Here is a 26,007-nt window from a genome sequence, read left to right as displayed (position 1 = left end):
CACGCTATTCGAGAGTGGAACGGTAGAGAAATAGCTTAAACGTGGTTCGTTGATATATGCGATTTCAGTCTTTCTCGGCGTATTCATCAGTGGTTCGATGAATTCTCTGCCAGGCACTTAATTATTAACTGCAGAGCAGTCATGTGGACGAGGATGTAGATCATTATGACAGGACAGGTATCTGTTATTGAATGCTGCACTTCAAAGAAAGACAGAAACATGAGAATATTTTGCAACGTAGTCAGAAAGGCTCTGTAAGCAACGGTCGAAAATTCTGCCAATCACTGAGTTACTCAACAAAGAAATCCGCTCCATGATCGCAGAGTCGTTCATGAACCGCTGTGCAGATCTTCTCATCATCATAAAATTTCCCGGTTGCTTCGAATCAGCCTCTCTTTTGCCTGAACACTGTGGTCGGTGTCGATGGCCTTCGTTCTTGGTCAGTAACAGCCACGTCTGTGCGGCCTTGCTCAAATTGTTGGCACCATTTTACAATTATAACGCCATAATTTCACGATGAAAATGAGTGCAGATTAGACGTTTTGCCAACAAGAATCGTACCTTATTGCATACCTCAGCTTTGGAATACGTTTTCATTTGAAACGCCATTTTGCTCCCGCACTGTGACTTACCCATACCGATGAAGAACTACGTCTGCAGGAAACACAGAGCATGTACATCTTGTAAGTAGGCTGTTTAGGTTTTGATGTTGGTAACGCCGCGTAGCGCTCTGTATGAAAATCACTGACTGTGCTGTGTGCAGTCTGTGGCTGGTTGGCATTGTTGAAATATTCGCTATTGTAGGGGCATTTGGATGTGAACAGCGCGTAGCGTTGCGCGCTTGGAGGTGAGCCGCCAGCAGTGGTGGATACTTTTGAACATTATTAAGGTAAATACATTGTTTGTTCTCTATCAAAATGTTTCGTTTGCTAACTATGCCTATCAGTAGTTAGTGCCTTCAGTAGTTAGAATCTTTTGTTTAGCTGGCAGTATTGGCGCTCGCTGTATTGCAGTAGTTCGAGTAACGAAGATTTTTGTGAGGTAAGTGATTCATGAAAGGTATAGGTTATTGTTCGTCAGGGCCGTTCTTTTGTAGGAATTATTGAAAGTCAGATTGCGTTGCAAATGGTTCAAATGGCTCTGAGCACTATGGGACTTAACTTCTGAGGTCATCAGTCCCCTAGAACTTAGAACAACTTAAACCTAACTAACCTAAGGACATCACACACATCCATGCCCGAGGCAGGATTCGAATCTGCGACCACAGCGGTCGCTCGGTTCCAGACTGTAGCGCCTAGAACCGCTCGGCCACCCCGGCCGGCAGATTGCGTTGCGCTAAAAATATTGTGTGTTAGTTTAGTGTTGATCAGAATAAGTAAACAGCGAAATGTCTGAGTACGTTCAGTTCTGCTCAGCTGCTTGAAAATCAAATAACGTAAGAGGTTTATCAGCACTGTAATTCATTAATTTTTTTAAGAGGATGTTTCCATTTTTCGGACAGCGTAGCACACTAGTTGCGCAACGGTCTTAGCGTGGGGCGACATTTTTGAATTTCCCTCGTATTTGTATAGGATCAATAACATTCGACAGAAAATTCTTTGGCAATATCCTGAAAAATGTTATATGTTTGATCATGAAGCACCATTGGCTTCTTTAACTATTGTTAGGTGATAACCGAAAGTCCAAACTACGGATAAAATCACGTGCGACTCACACCCAATTACTCTCGTAGATACGGAAGATACATAAAATAATGGTACTTCAGACCTATTTCTGACACCTACGTTCGCCTGAACCAGCTTTACAACTGCAGGGGCGGAAATGACAATGGAAGGGGAGGTGTGTCCATTGTTAAGTGGTGACAACAGGCTGTCAATCTCAACGCCTCTCACTGATGAAACAATTCACTTAAATAGTTTTTAACCCAGTCGCAGTGACTGTATTCACCCACAGAACTTGTCTGGAGGATATCCGAATGCCGCAGTAGCACGTCCGAGTAAGTTCATCTACAGTGATTGAGTACGGAAGCGTAGATGCACAAAATGAAGGCTGGACATTATGTGCCAATTCCTGGGAACACTTCAAAATGGCAACCATGACCCAGTATCTGGTACAGTGAAAAGTATCTTCTGCCTTTCATTTCACAGTGATTTCCAGAGTACAGATGTAGAAGGAAATTTTTAGTGAGGGCCTCTAGTATCGCATTGTAAGCTGAAGCCACTTCATGCATCTAAAAATCTGCAAATGGCATTACGTGTGACATCGCGACTATTACTCATTTACGATTCCGACTATAACGGTTTATTACGTTCTTCCTGTGCATCACTGTTCGGTAGTCGTATAGATTATGTAAACGCTGTACAGAATACGCCGAAACTGCCGTACGAAGCACATTGCAACAGTAGTCTAGAAGCCATTGACGTTTACAGTCTTTTGTGCAGGAACCCTTTTCAGAAGAGTTCTCATCCGAAAGTGGACGTTTATGTCGATAGACTCCTCTTTGTGAGGCCTGCCTCATTGTCTGCTTCCACCAGTGACAGCTCTGATTGCTCACAGCGTCGTTGGTGGCCTCAATGCCTCAGTCTAAGAAATCTGCTCAACACAATCAGCACTATGACCACACGCTATACGGGTGCGCGTGTGTTGGCCATGTCGACGGCGCCCGTATTTCGTACAGGCGCAGCGTTTTCACCGACTGAAATGTGTTTTCCGACACTCTACGCGACTGTTGGCTGCAAGATAGCCGTAGTTCTTCATATTTTATCCACTAGATTCAACAGGAGTCCATTTACAAGTAAGCCTTTTCCAAACATTTTGTAGGAACATCATACACCAGCTGTCGGGACCGTCATGAAGAACAGGAAGGGTCTACCAACAAGCTTCAGAACACGGAAGCTAAAGCAAAAAGATATGTTTTTTACGAGGATGGTCCTTTTTTTAAGAGGAGGGTCCTATTCTAGATCTAAAATGGAATAATAAACGTGATGTATATTGCCTCTCCACAAAACATAGCCGGCCGGAGTGGCCGAGCGGTTCTAGGCGCTACAATCTGGAACCACGCGACCACTACGTTCGCAGGTTCGAATCCTGCCTCGGGCATTGATGTGTGTGATGTTCTTAGGTTAGTTAGGTTTAAGTAGTTCTAAGTCTAGTGCTCAGAGTCATTTGAACCATTCCACAAAACATCAGGGAGGCCCGCCCGGTTGGCCGTGCGGTCTAACGCACGGCTTTCCGGGCGGGAAGGAGCACCGGTCCCCGGCACGAATCCACCCTGAGGATTTGTGTCGAGGTCCGATGAGCTGGCCAGTCTGTTGATGGGTTTTAGGTGGTTTTCCATCTGCCTCGGCAAATGCGGGCTGGTTCCCCTTATTCCGCCTCAGCTACACTATGTCGGCGATTGCTGTGCAAACTAGTTCTTCACGTACGCGTACACCACCATTAGTCTACCACGCGAACATAGGGGTTACACTCGTCCGGTGTGAGACGTTCCCTGGGGGGTCCACCGGGGGCCGAACCGCACAATAATCCTGGGTTCCGTGTGGGGCGGCGGAGGGGACAAGTGGACTGCAGCAGTCGTTGTGGGGTTGCGGACCGCTGCAGCTGCGGTGGGGACGGAGCCTCTCTATCGTTTCTAGGTCCCCGGTTAACATAACATAACATAACATAAACATCAGGGAACCACCAAAAATGTTTCTGTACGCTCAAAGCCAGTTTTACAAAAACAATAAAGCCAAACACTGTCCTAGATTACAACATGAACAAGAATTAGTGTATATCGTGTCAACCAGCTTTACAGTTATTAGCCATTCCCAAATAAAACAATGAAGTGGTGGAAAAAAAATTATTTCACGTTTTTCTAACGTCTCTGTGAATGGTTATACTTTGTACAAGGGTGTCACGACGCAAATATATCTTTAGTCGACTTTATACGAAATGTTATCACGGACTTTGTATTTGCAGTAGGAGACATTCGATCTTCGGAACCAATAACAACTACAAGTCTTGATAGATATTTTGGTCGGCATATTCCAGGAAAAGTACCATCCACTGATATCAGAATAAACGCCACTAGCTACTGTAAAGTTCGTTCTGACAAAGGAAAGGAGAGACCGGCAAGCATATAAGGAAAGATAGCAGATGGTGGTATAACGACTGCAATGTGGGACTTGTGTACCATAGTTTTTGAGGCTACCATTTGGAAGCGTGATGTGCTCAATACCATTGACAAGGGATCTCAAATTGATTCCGTATTTCTTGATTTCCGGGAGGTTTTTGACACTGTACCAGAGGCTTGTAGTGAAATTACCGTCTCAGTTATGTGACTGGATTCGTGATTTCCTGTTAAAGGTCACAATTCGTAGTAACTGACGGAAAGTCGTCGAGTAAAACAGAACTGATTTCTGGCGTTCCCCATGGCAGTGTTATAGGCCCTTTGCTGCTCCTTATCTATGTAAACGATTTGGGACACAATCTGAGCAGCCATCTTATGATGTTTATAGATGACGTTGTCGTTTATTGACTAGTAAAGTCATCAGAAGATCAAAACAAATTTCAAAACGATGTATAAAAGATATCCGTATGGTGCGAAAATTGACAATTGATCCTAAATAATGAAAAGTTTAAGGTCATCTACATGAGCACTAAAAGGAATCTATTAAACTTCGGTTACACGGTAAATCAGTAAAAACCAAAGGCCGTAAATTTAACTAAATACGAAGCAGTTACAATTTCGAACAACTTAAATTGGAAGGAACTCGTAGAAAATGTTGTGGGGAAGGCTAACCAAAGACTGCTTTTTATTGGCAGGACACTTAGCAAATGTAACAGATCTACTAATAAGACTACCTACACTACCCTTGTCCTCCTCTTTTGGAATACTGATGCGGAGTGTGGGATCGTTTCCAGAGAGGAGTGACGGAGTACATCGAAAAGGTTCAAAGAAGGACAGCATGTTTTTTATTATCGAAATAGGGGAAGAGTGTAATTGAAATGATTCAGGACATCATTAAAAAAAGTCATTTTACGTTGCGGAGATACTCTATCACGAAATTCCATTCACCAACTTTCTCTTCCGAATGCGAAAATGTTTTGTTGACGCTGACCTACATAGGGAGAAACGGTCACCACGATAAAATAAGGGAAATCAGAGCTCGTACGGAAAGATACAGGTGTTCGTTCTTTTCGCGCGCAGCAAGAGATTGGAATTGAAATGGAAATGAGCGTTTGGCGTCATTGGCCGGAAGGCCCCTTACGGGGATCTTCTTATTACATTCGACACCACATTGGGCGACCTGCACTCCGGATGGAGATGAAATGATGATGAAGACAACATAACACGCAGTTCCTGAGCGGAGAAAATCCCCGACCCAGCCGGGAATCGAACCCGGGCCCCCTAGGACGGCAGTCCGTCACGCTGGCTATTCAGCTACCTCTTTTTTTTATCTGATTTTTGTTCTACGTATTGTTCGTTGAATTTGTTTGGGGCGGACGTCCGTTGACACTCGTTCACGTTGTTCGTTGATCGGTTTACTCAGTTTTTTTATTACTGACCAAACACGCTGAGCTACCGTGCCGGCACTATCGGGGCGGACGAGATTGGAATAATAGAGAATTTGTGAAAGTGGTTCGATGATCGCACTGGCGGGCACTTAAGTGTGATTTGCAGAGTATCCGTGTAGATGTAGATGTAGATACAGATCAAGTAAATTTTGTATAAATTACATGTAATCAGCTTTTGTTATTAAATATGAAACAAATATCCACTTGTGAAGCTATTTATTTCTACTTGAAATCTTTGAGAGAAAATGTGAAACTTTTTACAGGGTAAGTTTTTTCATGTTTTTGGCATCGCTAATACGCCAGTACTGACGCGAACATATATGTATATAAGCGAGCACATTTCCTAATATGTATTGTATAGGGTTTAAAATGATGCTAGATTTGTCGTTCTAAAATGCTTGACTGTTGCGTAAATATTATTTAAATTTGCTAGAAATTCACCAGTTCATCTATGCACTCGAAGAGGAGAGATAGCTATGTTGAATTTGTTAAAGAAAATTCTGTAACGTGACACCAAGGGGAAATTTTTCTGCATGAAGAAGCATTCATAGAAACGGTGTAGATGTTACTCTGTTGTCCGCAGCTCGTGGTCGTGCGGTAGCGTTCTCGCTTCCCACGCTCGGGTTCCCGGGTTCGATTCCCGGCGGGGTCAGGGATTTTCTCTGCCTCGTGATGACTGGGTGTTGTGTGCTGTCATTAGGTTAGTTAGGTTTAAGTAGTTCTAAGTTCTAGGGGACTGATGACCATAGATGTTAAGTCCCATAGTGCTCAGAGAGCCGTTACTCTGTTCCTCATATTGTGATATTCGCCACATAATGAGCTGTGACTTAACAGGCCGTATAGAGAGCCAAAGCAATATGGTAATGGCTCACAGAATACCACTAAGTTGTGGTTACTATATTGTGGAGGGACTAGGGTATCAATTTTATATCATACTCATTGAAATGTGTTGCTGCCGACAGAAAGGTTCAAATGGCTCTGAGCACTATGGGATTTAACATCTGTCGTCATCAGTCCCCTAGAACTTAGAACTACTTAAACCTAACTAACCTCAGGACAACACACACATCCATGCCTGAGGCAGGATTCGAACCTGCGATCGTAGCGGTCGCGCGGCTCCAGACTGTAGCGCCTAGAACCGCTCGATCACACCGGCCGGCTCTGAACATGAAGTATGTGAATGGCTGCAAATGATCTCCGAGTAGCCGTACATCACCATTTTCAGTGAATGTTCGGTTCAGTTGGACGAGAGGACCATTCCATGTAAACAAAAGGTAGCAACCACCATCTTACACAGTGCGATGTTGGCAACTTGGATCTTTGGTTTTCGGGGCTTGCGCCACACTCGAACCCTACCATCAGCTCTTACGAACTGAAATCCGGACTCATCTGACTAGGCTACGGTAGCAACCACCATCTTACACAGTGCGATGTTGGCAACTTGGATCTTTGGTTTTCGGGGCTTGCGCCACACTCGAACCCTACCATCAGCTCTTACGAACTGAAATCCGGACTCATCTGACTAGGCTACGGTTTTCCCGTCGTCCAAAGTCAGACCGATATGGTCACGTGTCCAGGAGAGATGCTGCGGGCGATACCGTTGTGTTAGTAAAAACACTCGCGTCGGTCGTATGTTGCCAAAGCTAGTTAACCCCACACTTCGCCGCGCTGCCCTAACAGGTACGTTCTTCGTACGTCCCACATTGATTTCTGCTGTTATTCATGCAGTGTTGCTTGTTTGTTAGCACTGACAACTCTACGCAAACACTGCTGCTCTCGGATGTTAAGTGAAGGCCGTCGGCCACTGCATTGTCTACAGTGAGAGGTAACGCCTGAAATTTGGTTTCGCGGTACACTCTTGAGACTGTGAATCTCGGAATATTGAATTCCTGGTGTATTTTCGAAATGGAATGTCCCATGCGTCTAGCTCCAATTACGATTCCGCGCTCAAAGTCTGTTAATTCCCGTCCTTCGGCCATAGCCATATCGGAAGCCTTTTCACATGAAACACCTCAGTACAAATGACAGCTCGTCTAGGGCACTGCCCTTTTATACGCGATACTACCACCGTCTGTATGTGTCCACTTCGCAATCCCGTGACTTTTGCCTTTGCAGTGTACGTGCACGCATTTTTCTTCAACATTGATATCCTCCATACCCTTTTTGTTACTGTTTGCTATTATGTTAGAATCAACATCTATTGACTGCATCTGTGGTACGCTATCTCTGTAAGCTTCATTTGTCGATGCTTGGTGCCACTTCAATGCAAACCGCCCGAGATCAACGTCTACCATTTCCACAGTAACCAACTACTTTGTACTTCTATCGAATGTCGTCTGCTGGAAATCACCTATCGATACTCACCGGCATCTCTTTGGAAATCGCTCTGCCGCTGCGTAATTGGAACGACGTCCACCATTTTCATAGAAGTCACCAACACTGGTGTTATTTTTCCAGCACGCCCCTAGGCCTAGGGCAGCCTATACACTACACTACGAACGCGTTGTTTGTGTTTCCTTTTTGAAAGTTCTTTAGGATATTTATTCCACAATTCGTGCACTAACAAGCTGTTTCTTCTTCATTATATAATTATTCTACGTAATGTTGACGCTATATTTACTAACAAGTACATATTTTTGTACATAATTGTTTCGACTTATACCTGATTGGCTAACGCTGACTTCATGCTGTCAGCTGTAGGCGGAGCTTCTAGTATCTAAGAAATAGCTGCGCTTCTCCTTCCAGCAGTTGACTATCGTCATTCAGCGTTTCCTGCCATTGCCCAAAAATATGGGTATATTTATGTTTTGCAATTTTATAGATAATCTTAAATTCTTTTTATGTATCCCTCTAATTTTTATCCTTGTCATGTAACAGTTTTGGGGATCCGAAGATGATTATGTAACGATCTAAACCGGTCACCTTTTAATAAACGTGCCTTCGCGATCTAAACCATGTTTTCTAATTAATTTCTAACGTCCAAGTTGACACGCGCTCTACACTACACAAGTTTTTGCTTGTCTATGCCTCTATGATTTGGTGCCAGTGGTAAATGACGCATGGCTACTCGACATCCTCTACCGAACTTCCAACCATATGTTCCCGACGTTTCGTGGCGCCACGTTGCCTTTCAGCTCTGCCCATGCCACAGCTGTTGTCAAGCGTCTATTTGCCAGACACAAACAAACCTACGATTTGCTTGTGTTTTAGTCCTTCGGGAAGGACCCGTGCCTACGGGTCTTGCCACAATGTTGTCTTGAGTCGATCCTGTCACTATTCGTTCTATAGTCATTCCAATACAACCAGTTTCTGTGATCTGTGAATGCTATGTTCCAATACGCGCCTTGGCAATGATTCAACGTTTCTGAAAGGCCATCAAGTTGGCGTTAAGCAGCATGTACATAACTTCTGGGCATTCTGAATTGCAGTATTCTCTTGAAAAGTGCTAGTACCGTTACACACTCCCAATAGCCACAAAGTCCTCACAACAATCGTCACCCGGAAGAATGGCTTCATTCTGTATCGAAAATAAGTCCCAATAAGGGTGCAATTTCAATCAATATTTCCCGCAGACAGGGAAACAGAGTACTAGAGTATGAGTTGGTACTGTTTGCTGGAGGTGTTCATTGTTTGTATATTCCGTAAGCTCTGCACAGTTTGTAGGGGGGAGTTCTTTATATTATCAATACCTACTTTCCCTCCAAAACCACTCGCCTACAGAGTGAGAGAAAAAAAAAGTTTTCTGTATCTTCTTACTGTAATGATCACTACGCGAGATACACGATAGAGGCAGCTGAGTTATCACACAGCCTTCGTCGGATACCGATCTCTGAATTTACTTAACACAGTTTCGCGAAGACATCCTCGTGAAAGATTCCCATATAAGTTCCTTGATCATCTTTGTTACACTTTCGTATGGGAAAAATCGATCTGTTTTGCGAATCTGTTTTGCATTTGTTCGACGGCTGCTGGCGTTCCTAGTTGATAAGGACTCCAAAGGCTGGAGAAGAGCTCTAGTACTGGCTGCATAGTGCCCTGTACGAGGTTTCTTCTACACTGTACCAGAACCCTGCAACAAATCGAAGCCACTGCTACTACCAATTTTATACATTAACCTTGTTTCATATCTTATTTGGATACCCTGCAAAAACCTGGTAACGATATTTAGTGTACTATAAACCTTGTAATCAATTATTACAAGGATCTTTCTTTTTGTTATTAGCATTCGGGTCTAGTAAACCCTGTTGAAGCAACGGAAAGTAAAAATTCGTTGCCGATTGCTATATGGTTGTATATTCCAGTCCTAAGCTACACGAACCAAGCACTGCGCTTTCTTGTAACTTCGGAAACAATGGAGGCGCTGGACTGGATGATGTGCGATTCAGTTTGACAATTATTTTATCACAATCTGCAGCATCGTTGACAGAACCGACTGCGGACCTTTGGTGCAGAGCCGGGTGGAGGGTCTGAATCAGAGGCTCAGACGGTTTTGCGACAGTGTTGGCTGCAGATTCCTTGACCTGCTCCATAGGGTGGTGGGGTTCGGGTTCCGCTGAATAGGTCAGGAGTTCACTACACTCAGCTGGCGGCTACACGGGTAGCGGAGGCTGTGTGGCGTGGACTGGGCCGTTTTTTTAGGTTAGAAGGCCTCGGGAAGTACGGGGTGGGCTGCAATCTCAAAGGGTGCATGGCAAATACAGGACGTGCTTGGGTCAAGGAACAGTCGGAATTGTAGTTGTAAATTGTTGTAGTTGTGCTGGGAAAGTTCCTGAGCTTCAAGCGCTAATAGAAAGCACAGAAGCTGAAATCGTTATAGGTACAGAAAGCTGGCTAAAGCCTGAAATAAGTTCTGCAGAAATTTTAACGAAGTCTCAGACGGTGTTCAGGAAAGATAGATTAGGCAGAATTGGTGGTGGAGTGTTTGTGTCTGTCAGTAGTGGTTTATCTTGTAGTGAAGTCGAAGTAGATACTCCGTGTGAATTGGTATGGGTGGAGGTTATACTTAACAGCCGAACTAAGTTAATAATTGGCTCCTTTTACCGAACCCCAGACTCCGATGATATAGTTGCTGAACAGTTCAGAGAAAATTTGAGTCTCGTAACAAATAAACACCCCACTCATACGGTTATAGTTGGTGGGGACTTCAACCTTCCCTCGATATGTTGGCAAAAATACTTGTTCAAAACCGGTGGTAGGTAGAAAACATCTTCCGAAATTGTCCTAAATGCTTTCTCCGAAGATTATTTCGAGCAGTTAGTCCACGAACCCACGCGAATTGTAAATGGTTGCGAAAACACACTAGGCCTCTTAGCCACAAACAGTCCAGAGCCGATCGAGAGCATCATGACTGATACAGGGATTAGTGATCACAAGGTCGTTGTAGCTAGGCTCAATACCGTTTATTCCAAATCCACCAGAAACAAACGCAAAATTATTTTATTTAAAGAAGCAGATAAAGTGTCACTAGAAGCCTTCCTAAGAGACAATCTCCATTCCTTCTGAACTGACTATGCAAATGTAGACGAGATGTGGCTCAAATTCAAAGATATAGTAGCAACAGCAATTGAGAGATTCATACCTCATAAATTGGTAAGAGATGGAACTGATCCCCCGTGGTACACAAAACAGGTCCGAACTCTGTTGCAGATGCAACGGAAAAAGCATGCGAAGTTAAGAAGAACGCGAAATCCCGAAGATTGGTTAAAATTTACAGACGCGCGAAATTTGGCACGGAATTCTCTGCCTCGTGATGACTGGGTGTTGTGTGATGTCCTTAGGTTAATTAGGTTTAAGTAGTTCTAAGTTCTAGGGGACTGATGACCATAGCTGGCCGGCCGAAGTGGCCGTGCGGTTAAAAGCGCTGCAGTCTGGAACCGCAAGATCGCTACGGTCGCAGGTTCGAATCCTGCCTCAGGCATGGATGTTTGTGATGTCCTTAGGTTAGTTAGGTTTAACTAGTTCTAAGTTCTAGGGGACTAATGACCTCAGAAGTTGAGTCCCATAGTGCTCAGAGCCATTTGAACCATTTTTTGAACCATAGCTGTTAAGTCCCAAAGTGCTCAGAGCCATTTGAACCATTTGATCAACTATCGCCTTGTGCGTAGACTCGCATTCGGGAGGACGACGGTTCAATCCCGTCTCCGGCCGTCCTGATTTAGGTTTTCCGTGATTTCCCTAAATCGTTTCAGGCAAATGCCGGGATGGTTCCTTTGAAAGGGCACGGCCGATTTCCTTCCCAATCCTTCCCTAACCCGAGCTTGCGCTCCGTCTCTAATGACCTCGTTGTCGACGGGACGTTAAACACTAACCACCACCACCACCACCGCCTTGTGCCTTCTTCGTATATCCTATCATCTTGTGCCTTCTAATTGTCTGTGCTTTTCATTTTTTTTTCCTCGCCGATTGTGCGGGGAACTCCTCATTTCTTATCTTATCAGGCCACCCAATTCTCAACGTTATTCTATATCACCACATCTCGAAACAGTCTATCATACCTGTCCTGGTTTCCCTACAATCCATATTGCACTACCTCAGAAAGCTGTAATCCAAATGCATGTTCTCAGAAATTTCCTCCTCACATTAAGACCTATGGTTGGCAGTAGTAGACTTCTCGTGGTCAGGAATGCCAGTTTCGCTAGTGCTCCTCTGCTTTTTATGTTCTCGTGGCTCCGTCCGTGATGGATTATTATGCTGCCTGGGTAGCAGAATTCATTAACTTCGCCTACTTCGTGATCGCCAGTTCCCTCTGTTCTCATTTCTGTTACTTCGCAATACTTTCGTCTCCTTTCAATTTACTCTCAATCTGTAACCTGAACTCATTAGACTGTTCACGCCACAACAGACCCTGCAATTCTTCTTCACTTCCACTGAGAACAGCAATGTCGTCGGCGAAACTTATCATTGATATTCTTCCACTCCTAATTTCAATCCTGCTCTTGAACCTTTCTCTTATTTTTGTCATTTTCAGTGTGCGATTTGTGCTTTTACCAATGGGGGGGGGGGGATGTCTTAGGGGGTTAGTATAATTACATATGTTACTAGCTTGGACCGTGGCGTTACGCATGGTTAAACAGTTATTTATAAACAGATGTTAATGTCGAAACTCACTATTCATGCGTATGCACTGTCAGAAAAGCCATCCCTTGTTATATCTTTAAAAGTACATTATAGGTAAAGCTTATTTACAAAATCATCTATTTACAAGTATACGACGGGAATTCAAAAAGTAAAGGCACATTTGTGAAAAGCTGCACTTATTCTGATGATAGAAAACTGAAACATGCGTTATTTTTCTACGTAACCTCCCTGGACTTCAATGCAGTTTTCCCGACGTTTTATGAGGTTTTTTTTTATTTCATCAGAAAATACGTTTTTCGGTTGCATCTGTAACCAATTTTGCACCGCAGCAATGACGCCTTCATCACTTTCAAATCTTCTTCCCTGTAGTGCTTCCGTTAAGGGTCCAAACATGTAAAAATCACTTGGAGCCAGGTCTGTACTGTATGGTGGATGCTCCAGAACCTCGAATCTCAACTCCTTTATTGCGACGGCTGTCCGTTTGGCAGAATGTGGGTGAGCGTTATCTTGCTGCAGGATGACACCTCTTCACAGCTTTCTACGACGTTTGGATCTGATTGCAGGTTTTAGTTTCGTACGCAACACATCACATCTACCATACAATACAGATCTGGCTCTAAAGCCTCGTTTACGCTGGGGCGACGTCTTGCAACATTGTGGCATACTACGGAAATGTGGTGTGCGTCGTCTTGTAGCATGCTACAACAGGCAACATCTTGCGGCGCATGTTGTATGCGGCAGGTTAATTTATACCAAAGTAACAGAATTTGTGCCACACGTGTGTCGGTCTTGCAGTATAAAGGATGATAAAGTATCGGAGCGGCGGCCTACTTGGTACTTGCACACGCAGCTAACAACGGAAATGAAAACCAAAGGAAAAGAAAACGATGGTGGAAGAGAAGAGTATTTAAAGAAGGTCCACGAAATAGTATCCTAGGAACTAGAAGCAGACGATGGTGCGTTATTTAGTAATGTGTGCTTTCGTCCCAGGCGCTTTAGTCCGCGCCATTCTGTTGCCAAAAGGTGGCCTAACGGTGCTGTCAGGGCCCGGGGTGGGACTTTCAGCCCCCAGCTCATCCAACTCTGCGGTACGACTGCTGCGGTATGACTGCCACACTACTTCCCTCGCAAGCTCGCAAGTAAACGGGTGACGCACCTTAGACGAAAGCAACAATGACAACATGAGAATGATGATTTAGTTCTAAATGTTTTGAAATGCTAACTACTACGTAACACTTTTTCAAAATTAATAAGCAAACATATTAATAGTATTAATAGTAAGACTGTATTAAAAACTTTCAGTGTTCGGCTCCACAAATTTTAATTATGTGTAAAGTTTTACTCCAGTGCGTGGGAAATAAACATCCCAGGTTGGGATGCATAAACTAAAGTCAGAGGAGGGGATGGTCTGATGCAGAGGTGGGGAAATCCCCCCCCCATCCCCCCATGCAAATCGCACACTGTTGTATCCATGGTTAAACAGGAGAGGTGAAAGACTGTATCCCTGGTTTGCACGGTTTATAGTCCGAGCACTTTGTTTCTGGTCTTGCAGTCTTATTGTTCTATCTTGGTTCTTGTACATATTGTTTACGTCCCGTCTTTCCCTTTGGATTACCCATATTTTTCTCAGAATCCTGCAACAAGTAACATTGTCGAACGCTTTTCCAGGTTGCCAAATCCTGCGGACGTCTGTTGAATTTTCTGCAGTCTTGCTTCCGTCATCAACCGCACGTCAAAACTCCGTCTGTAGTGCCTTTACCTTTCTTAAAACCAAACTGATCGTCATATAACTCATCCTCAATTTTCTTTTCCATTATTCTGTATATTATTCTCGTTAGTATCTTGGACACAAGAGCTGTTAAGCAGATTGTGCGATAATTCTCGCACTTGTCAGCTCTTGCAGTGTTGGGAACTGTGTGGATAATATTTTTCCGAAAGTCAGATGGTATATCGCCAGACTCGTATATTCTGCACGTCAACGTGTGTAGTTGTTTTGTTGCTACATCCCCAATGATTTTAGAAATTCCGATCGAATATTACCTATCTCTTCTGCCTTATTTGATTCGTCGAAAGCTCTTTTCAATTCCGATTCTAGTTCAAATGGTTCAAATGGTTCTGAGCACTATGGGACTTAACTTCTAAGGTCATCAGTCCCCTAGAACTTAGAACTACTTAAACCTAACTAACCTAAGGACGTCACACACATACATGCCCGAGGCAGGATTCGAACCGGCGACCGTAGCGGTCGCGCGGTGCCAGACTGTAGCGCCTAGAACCGCTCGGCCACCCCGGCAGGCCCGATTCTAGTACTTGATTCCCTATCTCTTCCAAGTCGACTCATGCTTTTCCTTATATCACGTCATCAGAGAAGACGTCCTCCTCATAAAGGCCTTCTGTGTACTCTTTCCACCTATCCGCTCTCTGTCCTCAGCAGTTGACGCAGGAATTCCCATTGCACTATTAATGTTAGCGCCCTGTTTTCCATTTCGCCGAAGGTTGTTTTGACTTTTCTATAAACTGAGCCAGTCCTTCTGACAGTCGTATCTTTGTCTATTTATTCACCATTTTTATGGAGCCATTTCACCTTAGCTGCCTTTGCACTTTGATTTATTTCATTCCTAAGTGACTTTTACTTCTGTATTACTGACTTTCCCTGAACAGTTTTGTAGTCTCTTCATTCTTCGATAAATGAAGTATTTACTTTGTAACCCACGGTTTCTTAGCAGTTATCCTCATTGCACCTATGTTTTAGAGATGTCCATTCCTCTTCAGTTGAATTATCTTCTGAGCTATTCAATATTGCAGTATCTATTGCCTTAGAGAAATTCAGTGATATCTCCTATTTCCTTAGTACTTCGTTATTCCACTTCCTTGCGCATTGATTCTTCCTGACCAGTTTCTTAAACCTCAGTCTACTCTTCATCATTGCTAAATTGTGATCTGAGTCTATATCTATTCCTGGGTATGCCTTACAATCCAGTATCTGATTTCGGAATCTCTGTCTCACCATGATGTAATCTAAGTAGAAACCTCCCTTATCTCCCAGCGTTTCCCAATTATGTCTCCTCCTCTTATGGTTCTTGAACAGAGTATTCGCTGTTACTAGCCGAAATATATTGCAGAACTCAGGCTTTCTGCTCTCTAATTAGTGTACAAAGTTAATACTCTCCTGTAACCATTTCTTCTGCCCCTTACCCTATAACCTCATTCCAGTCCCCCATGACTATTAGATTTTCATATCCCTCCTACACTGAATTACCCCTTCAGTATTATCACATGTTTTTTTCTGTCTCTTCAGCTTATGCTTGCGACGTTGGAGTCTATACCTGAACTGTTATTGTCGGTGTTGGTTTGATGTGGATTCTGATGTGAAGAACCCTATCACTTAACTGTTCACAGTAACTCACTGTGTGCCCTACGTTCCTAATCAGAACGAATCCTACTACGGTTGCTTCTGTTGATATTACCTTATACGCTCATCGTAGCAGTAATCCTTGTCTTCTTTCCACTTCATTTCACTGACGATCACTATATTCAGATTGTGCCTTAACATTTCCCTTTTGAGATTTCTAGCGTCCCTAACACATTCAGACTTCTGACATTCCACGCTCCGAATCGTAGGACGTTATTCATTTGTTGGTTATTTAATCTTTTTCTCATAGTCTCCTCCCCCTCTCCTGAAGATTGAAATGGGGGATAAGCCCGGAGTCTTTTGCCATTGGAGTGATCATCATAACACTTTTTAAGTACAGGTAATATGTTCGGTGGATGTAAGTTATGTACCTAATTCAGTGATTTCCATCGCGTTATGCATACTCATGCCATTGATATCTGAAGAAATCTCGGAGACCGCAGAGTACAAATAAAAAGAGCGAAAAAAAGGCCAAGCATGAAGCATATTTTTTTAAAGAATTTATGAAAACTGTAAGCGTTTCAGCGCTACCGCATGAAGTATATATGGACAACGCCATCTGAATTCTGTGTTAAGGAAAGATCATACAGCCTATTTCTCTTTTTGAAATCACATTTGATGTTCGTTTTGGAGGAATTTATGTTACGTCCCGTGCAAGCAAAAGAAACATCTACCGGCAGTACTCGGAACTCGACAGCGGAGGGATCGAGATCTGCCGAGATTGCATTTTTCTTTTTGCTTCGCAGCATTGCTCATTGTGTGGTCCTGACCCCGCGGCCGCCTCGCAGATACGGAGTCGATGGGTTCATGAACACCATTCTTAGGAACAGAAGGCACCAGGACACTGTGGACTAATTTAACGTCACTGCCGATCACTTACGTCCCTTCATGCTTGATGTGTTGGTATTTTCCAGAATCATCCTACAGTGGTTTGAGGTGCATTACATTGAGGTGACGAAAGTCACGATTTAGCGATATGCATACATGTAGATGGAGCTAATATCGCGATGTGTAAAAGGGCAGTGCATTGGTGGAGCTGCCATTTATACTCAGTTGATTCATGTGAAAAAGTTTCCGACCTGACAGTGGCCGCACGACGGCAGTTAACAGATTTTGAGCGCAGACTAGTAGTTGGAACTATACACGTGGGACATTCCATTTCGGAAGTCGTTAGGGCATTCGGCATTCCGAGAACGACAGTGTCAAAATTGTGCCGAGAATAGCAAATTTCAGGCATTATCTTTCACCACGGACAAAGCATTGCCCGACGGCCTTCACTTAACGACTGAAAGCTCAGTGCTAACAGACAAGCAACACGGCGTGAGAAGAACGGCACATATCAATGTGGGAAGTACGACAAACGTATCATTTAGGAAAGCGTAACGAAATTTGGCGTTAATCGGCTGTGGCAACAACCTAACAGCATCGCCAGCAGCGCCTCTCCTGGGCTCGTGACCATATCGGTTGGACCCTAGACCACTGGAAAACCGTTGCCATGTCTGATGAGTCCAGATTTTATCTCTTAAGACGTGATGGCAGGGTTCGAGTGTGGCGCAGACCCCACAAAGCCATGAACACAAGTTGTCAACAAGGCACTGTGCGTGATTGTGTTGACTCCATAATGCTATGGGATTTGTTTACATGGAATGGAATGGGTCCTCTGGTCGAACTGAACCACTCGAAGACCATTTGCAGGCATTCAGAGACTTCATGTTCCCAAACAACAATGGAATTTTTATGGTTGGCACGGGGCCACGATTGTTCGCGGTTTCTTTGAGGAACATTCTGGATAATTCGAGCGAATGGTTTGCCCACCCAGAGATCCCGAAGTGAATCGTGTCAAACATTTATAGGAAATAATCGGGAAGGCAATTCGTGCACAAAATCCTGCACCGGAAACACTTTATTATGGACGACTATAGAGGCAGCATAGCTTCATATTTTCGCAGGGGATTCCAACGACTTGTTGAATACATGCCACGTCGGTCTGCTGCACTATGCGAGATGTCCGCCCCGATAGCTTGATGGTCAGCGTGACGGACTGCCGTCCTAAAGGACCCGGGTTCGATTCCCGGCTGGGTCGGGGATTTTCTCCGCTCAGGGACTGGGTGTTGCGCTGTCTTCATCATCGTTTCAACCCCATCCGGCGCGCAGGTCTCCCAATGTGGCATCGAATGTAATAAATCCCGCACCAAGGCGGCCGGACCTGTCCCGTAAGGGGCCTCCCGGCCAATGACGCCAAACACTCATTTCCATTTCCACTACGCGAGATCAGGCGGTATCCGTTGACTCTGGTCACCGCAGTGTATAGTGAACTCTCGTAGATGTCTCGACCACCAATGTCGCTTTATCTGAACCCGACCAGACGTACCAGGACGCTATCGTGTGCCATATCCGCGCCGACAAACCACCGGCCCATAGTTCACGCGGTCTGCGCGTCCTGTGCGTAAACATCTGGACCCATGTACCTTCGAAAACCTCCCTTGGACTTCAATTGATGCCACGTAGATTAGTTACTGTACTGCTTTCCGAAAGTTGACGAACACGCTATAATGCATGTGGTCATTATGTTCTGCCGCGTGGGATTAGCCGAACGGTCTTAGGCGCTGCAGTCATAGACTGTGCGGCTGGTCCCGGCGGAGGTTCGAGTCCTCCTTCGGACATGGGTGTGTGTGCGTGTTTGGATAATTTAAGTTAAGTAGTGTGTAAGCTTAGGGACTGATGACCTTAGCAGTTAAGTCCCATAAGATTTCACACACATTTTTGTCATGATATTCTGATTCATCTGTGTATACTAAGGGACAGGTTTTTAATTTCGTTGATTTCATAGTGTCTCTTCTTTATCTGTTACAATTCAAAAATACTTGGTGTTTTATTACAATTAATGGTATTATAAATCGGCGTATATGTCTGAGGGACTATCGTTCATAAACCCTAAGAAGAGTTAACAGATGGTCATTTCTGGCGTATGTCAGTATATCACCGTTTTCGCTCATTTTAAATCCTAACCTACTTTAAATCGTTGGTCAACCCTAAGTGCAATGGCCGTCCCAGTTCTATCCACAGAAAATGAAGTAGTTAAGCCCTGATTTGTAATGGAGATATCTTAATCCACTGACATAGGATGACGGTTACAAGATCTGTGCATGCAACTAGTACCTTTCTCATTTGTATTACCTACTACAACTATTGGGAAAGGGAAACTCGTAATTTTGAAGAACCATTGCAAAATACGGCATTTGTTACCATTCTCTTGTCGAACTGACTTGGAATTTGACAGTGGATGGACGGGAACTTAGTTCATCAAATTTTCCCGTACACTTTCGCACCTGAGTGAAACTAAGGTCGGGAAAGATCAGCGTGAGATGTACTCTGGCACTGAGGAAACGGAAACTACAGTGGAGTAGATGTTAATCATGGAAATACGATCCTCGGTCCGTTAAAGGGAAATATGAGAAACGAAAGCGAATACTGATACTTTGGCAATCATAGCTACAGGTACGTACGAGACAAACAGGAAGGCAAATTAAAGCATCGGTAATTAACGCTTCAATAGTTAATAACAGGATGGACTCTTTCGGAACAAAATAATATTGAAATTCATCTCGTGTGATGAAGCAATTATTCTAAATCATCCCATAGTATAACCATCATACAAAGGTAGAAAATGAAAATACTGATGAAGCTGTCAATCACTACGAAGGTCACAAATTATCGCTAGCCACGCTTGCAATTACTTGTTTATTACCATTTCAGTGTGCTGGCTGGAACAGCTTCGGACGGCAGCAACCTCCGTGGACTTCCATGACTCATCTACTGTTCACGACATGAATCTGTTTTGGGCAGCACCCCGAAGCTTATCTCAGCACCTCAACACTGAAGTAACTCCCAGTTGCTCCCAGCTTTTGTTTGACTTCACAAGGCAATGTTGTTATTTTCCATAACCTCTATAATACCCGACGAAGTTTGACTAATCTTTATAATTACTTATACTCAAATATCTGAATTGTTTCAGCGTCCCTGAAAGGTAACACGACTGTTTTCCTCGCATCCACAAATCTGCCTCAACTTTACTCTTCGCTTCCCAAAAGCTGTCTGCCTTTACTACAGTGATCACAACGGTATCTTGATTGCACTTTCTCGCAGTCTACAGCAATCTGTGATATGTCACCCTTTTCTAGGCAACAGTGCAGGCCAATCAGGTTCCGAGAAGAGCGCATAGGAAGACACATTACTTGTAGCCCTTCTGTGGAGAAAAATCTAACAGGACTTCTATGAGCTTCCCCCGAGGAATCGGATGGGCCAATAAAACGCCTCGCCTGTAAATTTGACGGGAAATACGTTTCGACATCGGCGCACGCCGACTGAGTTACGTAAGTGCCGTTGGGCTCTCCGTTTTTTAACGTGGCCATCTTGCTATTTTGTCGCGAAAGCTAAAATGGTTCAAATGGCTCTGAGCACTATGGGACTCAACTGCTGAGGTCATTAGTCCCCTAGAACTTAGAACTAGTTAAACCTAACTAACCTAAGGACATCACAAACATCCATGCCCGAGGCAGGATTCGAACCTGCGACCGTAGCGGTCTTGCGGTTCCAGACTGCAGCGCCTTTAACCGCACGGCCACTTCGGCCGGCGTCGCGAAAGCTAATGGAGCCTTCTGTGTTCTCTCACAAGGGCAGAGCAGAAATCCGTTCGAAGACTCAGCTAAACTTACATACTTATGCACTACCGTGAACTGGCACAGAACTGGTATTTGCTGGCCAGAAACGCCACTTAAAAATAAAACATAAAACGCAGGTTACGCGCATACGTCCTCTGGGAATTGGTATGCCTCCATAGAATTGTAAATGGGTAAAATAATATTATAATGCGAAGTAGAATCGATGAGAGGTACGAACAGAACGTGCGTATTACACACTTAAAGACAGGCATTTGTGTTTGATCGCAGTCACTTGTATTTCCTTTCGCAATACTCAATCGGCCGCCATGTTCACACCGCTACTATCATCCTCTTATTGCAAGAAGTACTGCTGTCATTGGTGTTTTGACGTAGTAATATCGTACTCCTTGCTCATCGCTGGCTTCTCGAATTTTCGAAGGTGAGTGCATCTTTTCTCTGTCAGAGGCATTGTCTTGGTACATAACATCAATAATGCGCTAGTGCTACTGATTACGCGCAGTTAGTGTGCAGGGGGTTGTTTTCCGGCTTACGCAGTGGGCAATCGAGTGCAGGTGCGATGCACATAAATATTCGCGAGGATCTCCTAGAAATTTTGATTGTAAGTTGGAAACATTACGTCGGCTCGTGTGGTAAAAGTATTTCTGTGATCCTGTTTATTTGCAGGAAGAGACACGGTATTTTTGTAAAAGTCGTAGGCGGGACAAATTTGTGTTCGTTGGTTAGTAACTTCGTTATCGGAATATATTGCTATTAGTACGCAAAAAGCTTCCGTAGTCAGTGAATACCTGTTACTTAAAGAGAAAATGAAATACAGCAATGGTTAATTCAGCATGTATGTGAAATGAGCTGAACTGGGTAATTGTAAAGAATAGGGCTAGTGGCGTGCATACATGTTTCGTGCAGGAATATTGTCAGCGCTTGCCGTGATGTGTGATGGGAACAGAAAAACGCGAGTCAGCTGTTCGTGCTACGTTACTTATGAGAGAGCAGAAGGCAGGCGATGTATTTTGAAATAATATTTTCTGAAGAAAGAGTGTAACAGTGCTGTCAACGAGGATTGTGAGTTTAATGACTTCTCCCGCAATTCATTAATACACTCCTGGAAATGGAAAAAAGAACACATTGACACCGGTGTGTCAGACCCACCATACTTGCTCCGGACACTGCGAGAGGGCTGTACAAGCAATGATCACACGCACGGCACAGCGGACACACCAGGAACCGCGGTGTTGGCCGTCGAATGGCGCTAGCTGCGCAGCATTTGTGCACCGCCGCCGTCAGTGTCAGCCAGTTTGCCGTGGCATACGGAGCTCCATCGCAGTCTTTAACACTGGTAGCATGCCGCGACAGCGTGGACGTGAACCGTATGTGCAGTTGACGGACTTTGGGTGAGGGCGTATAGTGGGCATGCGGGAGGCCGGGTGGACGTACCGCCGAATTGCTCAACACGTGGGGCGTGAGGTCTCCACAGTACATCGATGTTGTCGCCAGTGGTCGGCGGAAGGTGCACGTGCCCGTCGACCTGGGACCGGACCGCAGCGACGCACGGATGCACGCCAAGACCGTAGGATGCTACGCAGTGCCGTAGGGGACCGCACCGCCACTTCCCAGCAAATTATGGACACTGTTGTTCCTGGGGTATCGGCGAGGACCATTCGCAACCGTCTCCATGAAGCTGGGCTACGGTCCCGCACACCGTTAGGCCGTCTTCCGCTCACGCCCCAACATCGTGCAGCCCGCCTCCAGTGGTGTCGCGACAGGCGTGAATGGAGGGACAAATGGAGACGTGTCGTCTTCAGCGATGAGAGTCGCTTCTGCCTTGGTGCCAATGATGGTCGTATGCGTGTTTGGCGCCGTGCAGGTGAGCGCCACAATCAGGACTGCATACGACCGAGGCACACAGGGCCAACACCCGGCATCATGGTGTGGGGAGCGATCTCCTACACTGGCCGTACACCACTGGTGATCGTCGAGGGGACACTGAATAGTGCACGGTACATCCAAACCGTCATCGAACCCATCGTTCTACCATTCCTAGACCGGCAAGGGAACTTGCTGTTCCAACAGGACAATGCACGTCCGCATGTATCCCGTGCCACCCAACGTGCTCTAGAAGGTGTAAGTGAACTACCCTGGCCAGCAAAATCTCCGGATCTGTCCCCCATTGAGCATGTTTGGGACTGGATGAAGCGTCGTCTCACGCGGTCTGCACGTCCAGCACGAACGCTGGTCCAACTGAGGCGCCAGGTGGAAATGGCATGGCAAGCCGTTCCACAGGACTACATCCAGCATCTCTACGATCGTCTCCATGGGAGAATAGCAGCCTGCATTGCTGCGAAAGGTGGATATACACTGTACTAGTGCCGACATTGTGCATGCTCTGTTGCCTGTGTCTATGTGCCTGTGGTTCTGTCAGTGTGATCATGTGATGTATCTGACCCCAGGAATGTGTCAATAAAGTTTCCCCTTCCTGGGACAATGAATTCACGGTGTTCTTATTTCAATTTCCAGGAGTGTACATCGAAAAACAAACAAGACAATGGTTTCAATTTAGGCTCTAGAGAAACATTGCCTCTCTTGTCGCCTCTCACTGGTTCTGTGAAAGCATTGTCCCGCAGGCTACGCGAAACTGACGCGTTGACAACCTATGAGCAGTGTGTAGGTACCACCGCTGGCCTTGATATAGACTTCAACGACTTAATTGTTGATATAAGAGTAGGTGAGTCCATGTATTGTTAAGTGTGTTAAGAGCTATAAGGATAAATCTAAGTATTATTTATTGGTACTGTTATTTATTTCATGAATGAGAAACTGTAACGTTTGGAAAGCGTGAGAAAGACGTGTTCGTGTTAGGCCCATGGTATGTTTTATTTAGTAACGACGTGTATTCTCCCTGTACATCTCCCATACTAAAGCCCAACACTCCAGAAACTAATAGATAACGAAGCAGGTGGAGCTTTATATTGTTCCATGATAGATTGAGACATTATTATATTTACAAGAAATGTATTCACAACAATATGATTAGACTCCAGCTGCACAATGTATTGGTGACAATGAAAATTTGTGCGGGACCGGGACTCAAAGACCGGATTTCCCACTTTACACATGCAGTTGCCCTAACCACCTCGGCCATCCGAGCATGCCTCCAGCACCGAACCAAACTTTCATATGTCACCGTGTCTCCTATAATAGCTCAGTTGCTGTGATTCCCGCATACAGCCAGATTATTGTCGCTGTCTTGACTTGTCATGAAATACGATATAACAGTACCTGTGTTTTATGATGTACTCTGCAACGTCCTTCAGACATACACTGCAGCGGAGTATTTCATGAGAAAACATAGCCGCGACAGTAATCATAAGTCTCTCCCTGTACGGGAATGAAAGTAATTGAATGAGTTTGGGTCAGTTCTGGAGGCTTGCTCAAATTGTTCAAATGGCTCTAAGCGCTATAGGGCTTAACATCTGAGGTCATCAGTCCCATAGACTTAGAATTACATAAACCTAACTAACCTAAGGACGTTACACACATCCATGCCCAAGGCAGGATTCGAACCTGTGACCGTAACAGTAGCGCTGTTCCGGACTGAAGCGTCTAGAATCGCTCAGTCACAGCGGCCGGCGAGGCTCGCTCAGATAGACGAGAGGTTAAGCAATCATTCGTGAAAAGAGAGAAATCCGGTTCTGAGTAACGCTCCAGCATAAATTTTCATTGTTACCAGGACATTGTGAACTTGGAGTATGATCATATTCGCAAATGAAAATTCATTTCTTTTATATCATACAGCACCCGATCGCAGCAATGCCTGTTATTTGAGACATACATACATACTTCTCTGAAGGACATTGTACAGTACTTGTATGTTGGGGTGGGTGGGGAGGGGCTAGAAAAGAAGGAGAGTCTCCGTCCCCGCCGCAGCCGCAGTGGTCCACAACCCCCCGACGACTACCGCTGTCCACTTCACCCCTCCGCCGCCCCACACCGAACCACTCTTTCAGAGTTATTGTGCGGTTCCGTCCCCGTTAGACCCCCCCCCCCCCCCCCCCCAGGGAACGTCTCACACCAGACTAATGTAACCCTTGTTTTGCGTGGTAGAGAAATGATGGTGTACGCTTTCATGGAGAACTTGTTTGCAGAGCAATCTCCGGCATAGTGTAGGTGAGGGGGAACAAGGGGAACCAGCCCGCATTCACCTAGGCAGATGGAAACCCGCCTAAAAGCCATCCACAGACTGGCCGGCTCACCGGACCTCGACACAAGTACGCCGGGCGGATTCGTGCCGGGGACCAAGTGCTCTTCCCAATCCGGAAAGCCGTGCGTTAGACCGAACGGCTAACCTGGCGGGCTGTAGAGTGCTTACTAAAAACACGGCCGCTGCAATATATTATGTTGGTGCATACACTGATAGCGTTTTTGTTTTGCATATTGGTACTCCGGTTGCTATGGGTTTATTTATCGATTGTCTGTTATCTGTAGTTCACCGCTGTTACTCGAGCGCACATATTGTCATTTGGTCACTGGAGATAGCAAATGGAGCTGTAGACGCTACAAACTGGAGTGGCAAATGGAGAAATCGGAACACTTCCGACATATTCTTCTGTTTGAGTTCAGTACAAGAGTGACATCAACGGAGGCAGCCAGAAACATTTGCACCGTGTGTGGGTATAATGCCATTGGATAAAGCAAGGCAAGAAAAAAGTTTTCTCGTTTTAAGGAGGATCGTTTTGACATCAGTGACCCTCCACATTCATGAAGACTTTGAGGGTTTGTGAAGGTAGTGTAAACGCATTAGTCCACACTGATCAACGTAAGTGTACTTGACAAATGTCTGATATGATGAAATGTGATCATTCCACCATTGGACATTTGCATGCAAGGGGAAGGTTCAAAAATGGGTACCGCACACTGTAAATCATAAAAATGACTTGGTGGCAGTATGTGAGTCTCTGCTTGCTCGTCATCAATTGGCTCGTGAACAACGCCGACCGCTACTATCCTGTATCGTTACTGGTGACGAGAACTGGTGTCTCTATGCTAACATGGAGAAAAGGAAGGAATGGTTGAGTTCAAACAAAGTAGCAACTTACCATGGAAAGACCTGCGTGCATCCATCTGGTGGAACAGCTGCGGTGTGGTGTACTCGTACTAGGAATTGCTTCCCCTAGGTCTAACCATTAAAAAAAAAATTGTTCAAATGGCTCTGAGAATTATGGGAGTTAACTTCTGAGGTCATCAGTCCCCTAGAACTTAGAACTACTTAAACCTAACTAACCT

Source organism: Schistocerca nitens, chromosome 4 (assembly GCF_023898315.1).
Source record: "Schistocerca nitens isolate TAMUIC-IGC-003100 chromosome 4, iqSchNite1.1, whole genome shotgun sequence".
NCBI classification, from domain to species: Eukaryota; Metazoa; Arthropoda; class Insecta; order Orthoptera; family Acrididae; genus Schistocerca; species Schistocerca nitens.
This window is presented reverse-complemented; position numbering follows the sequence as displayed.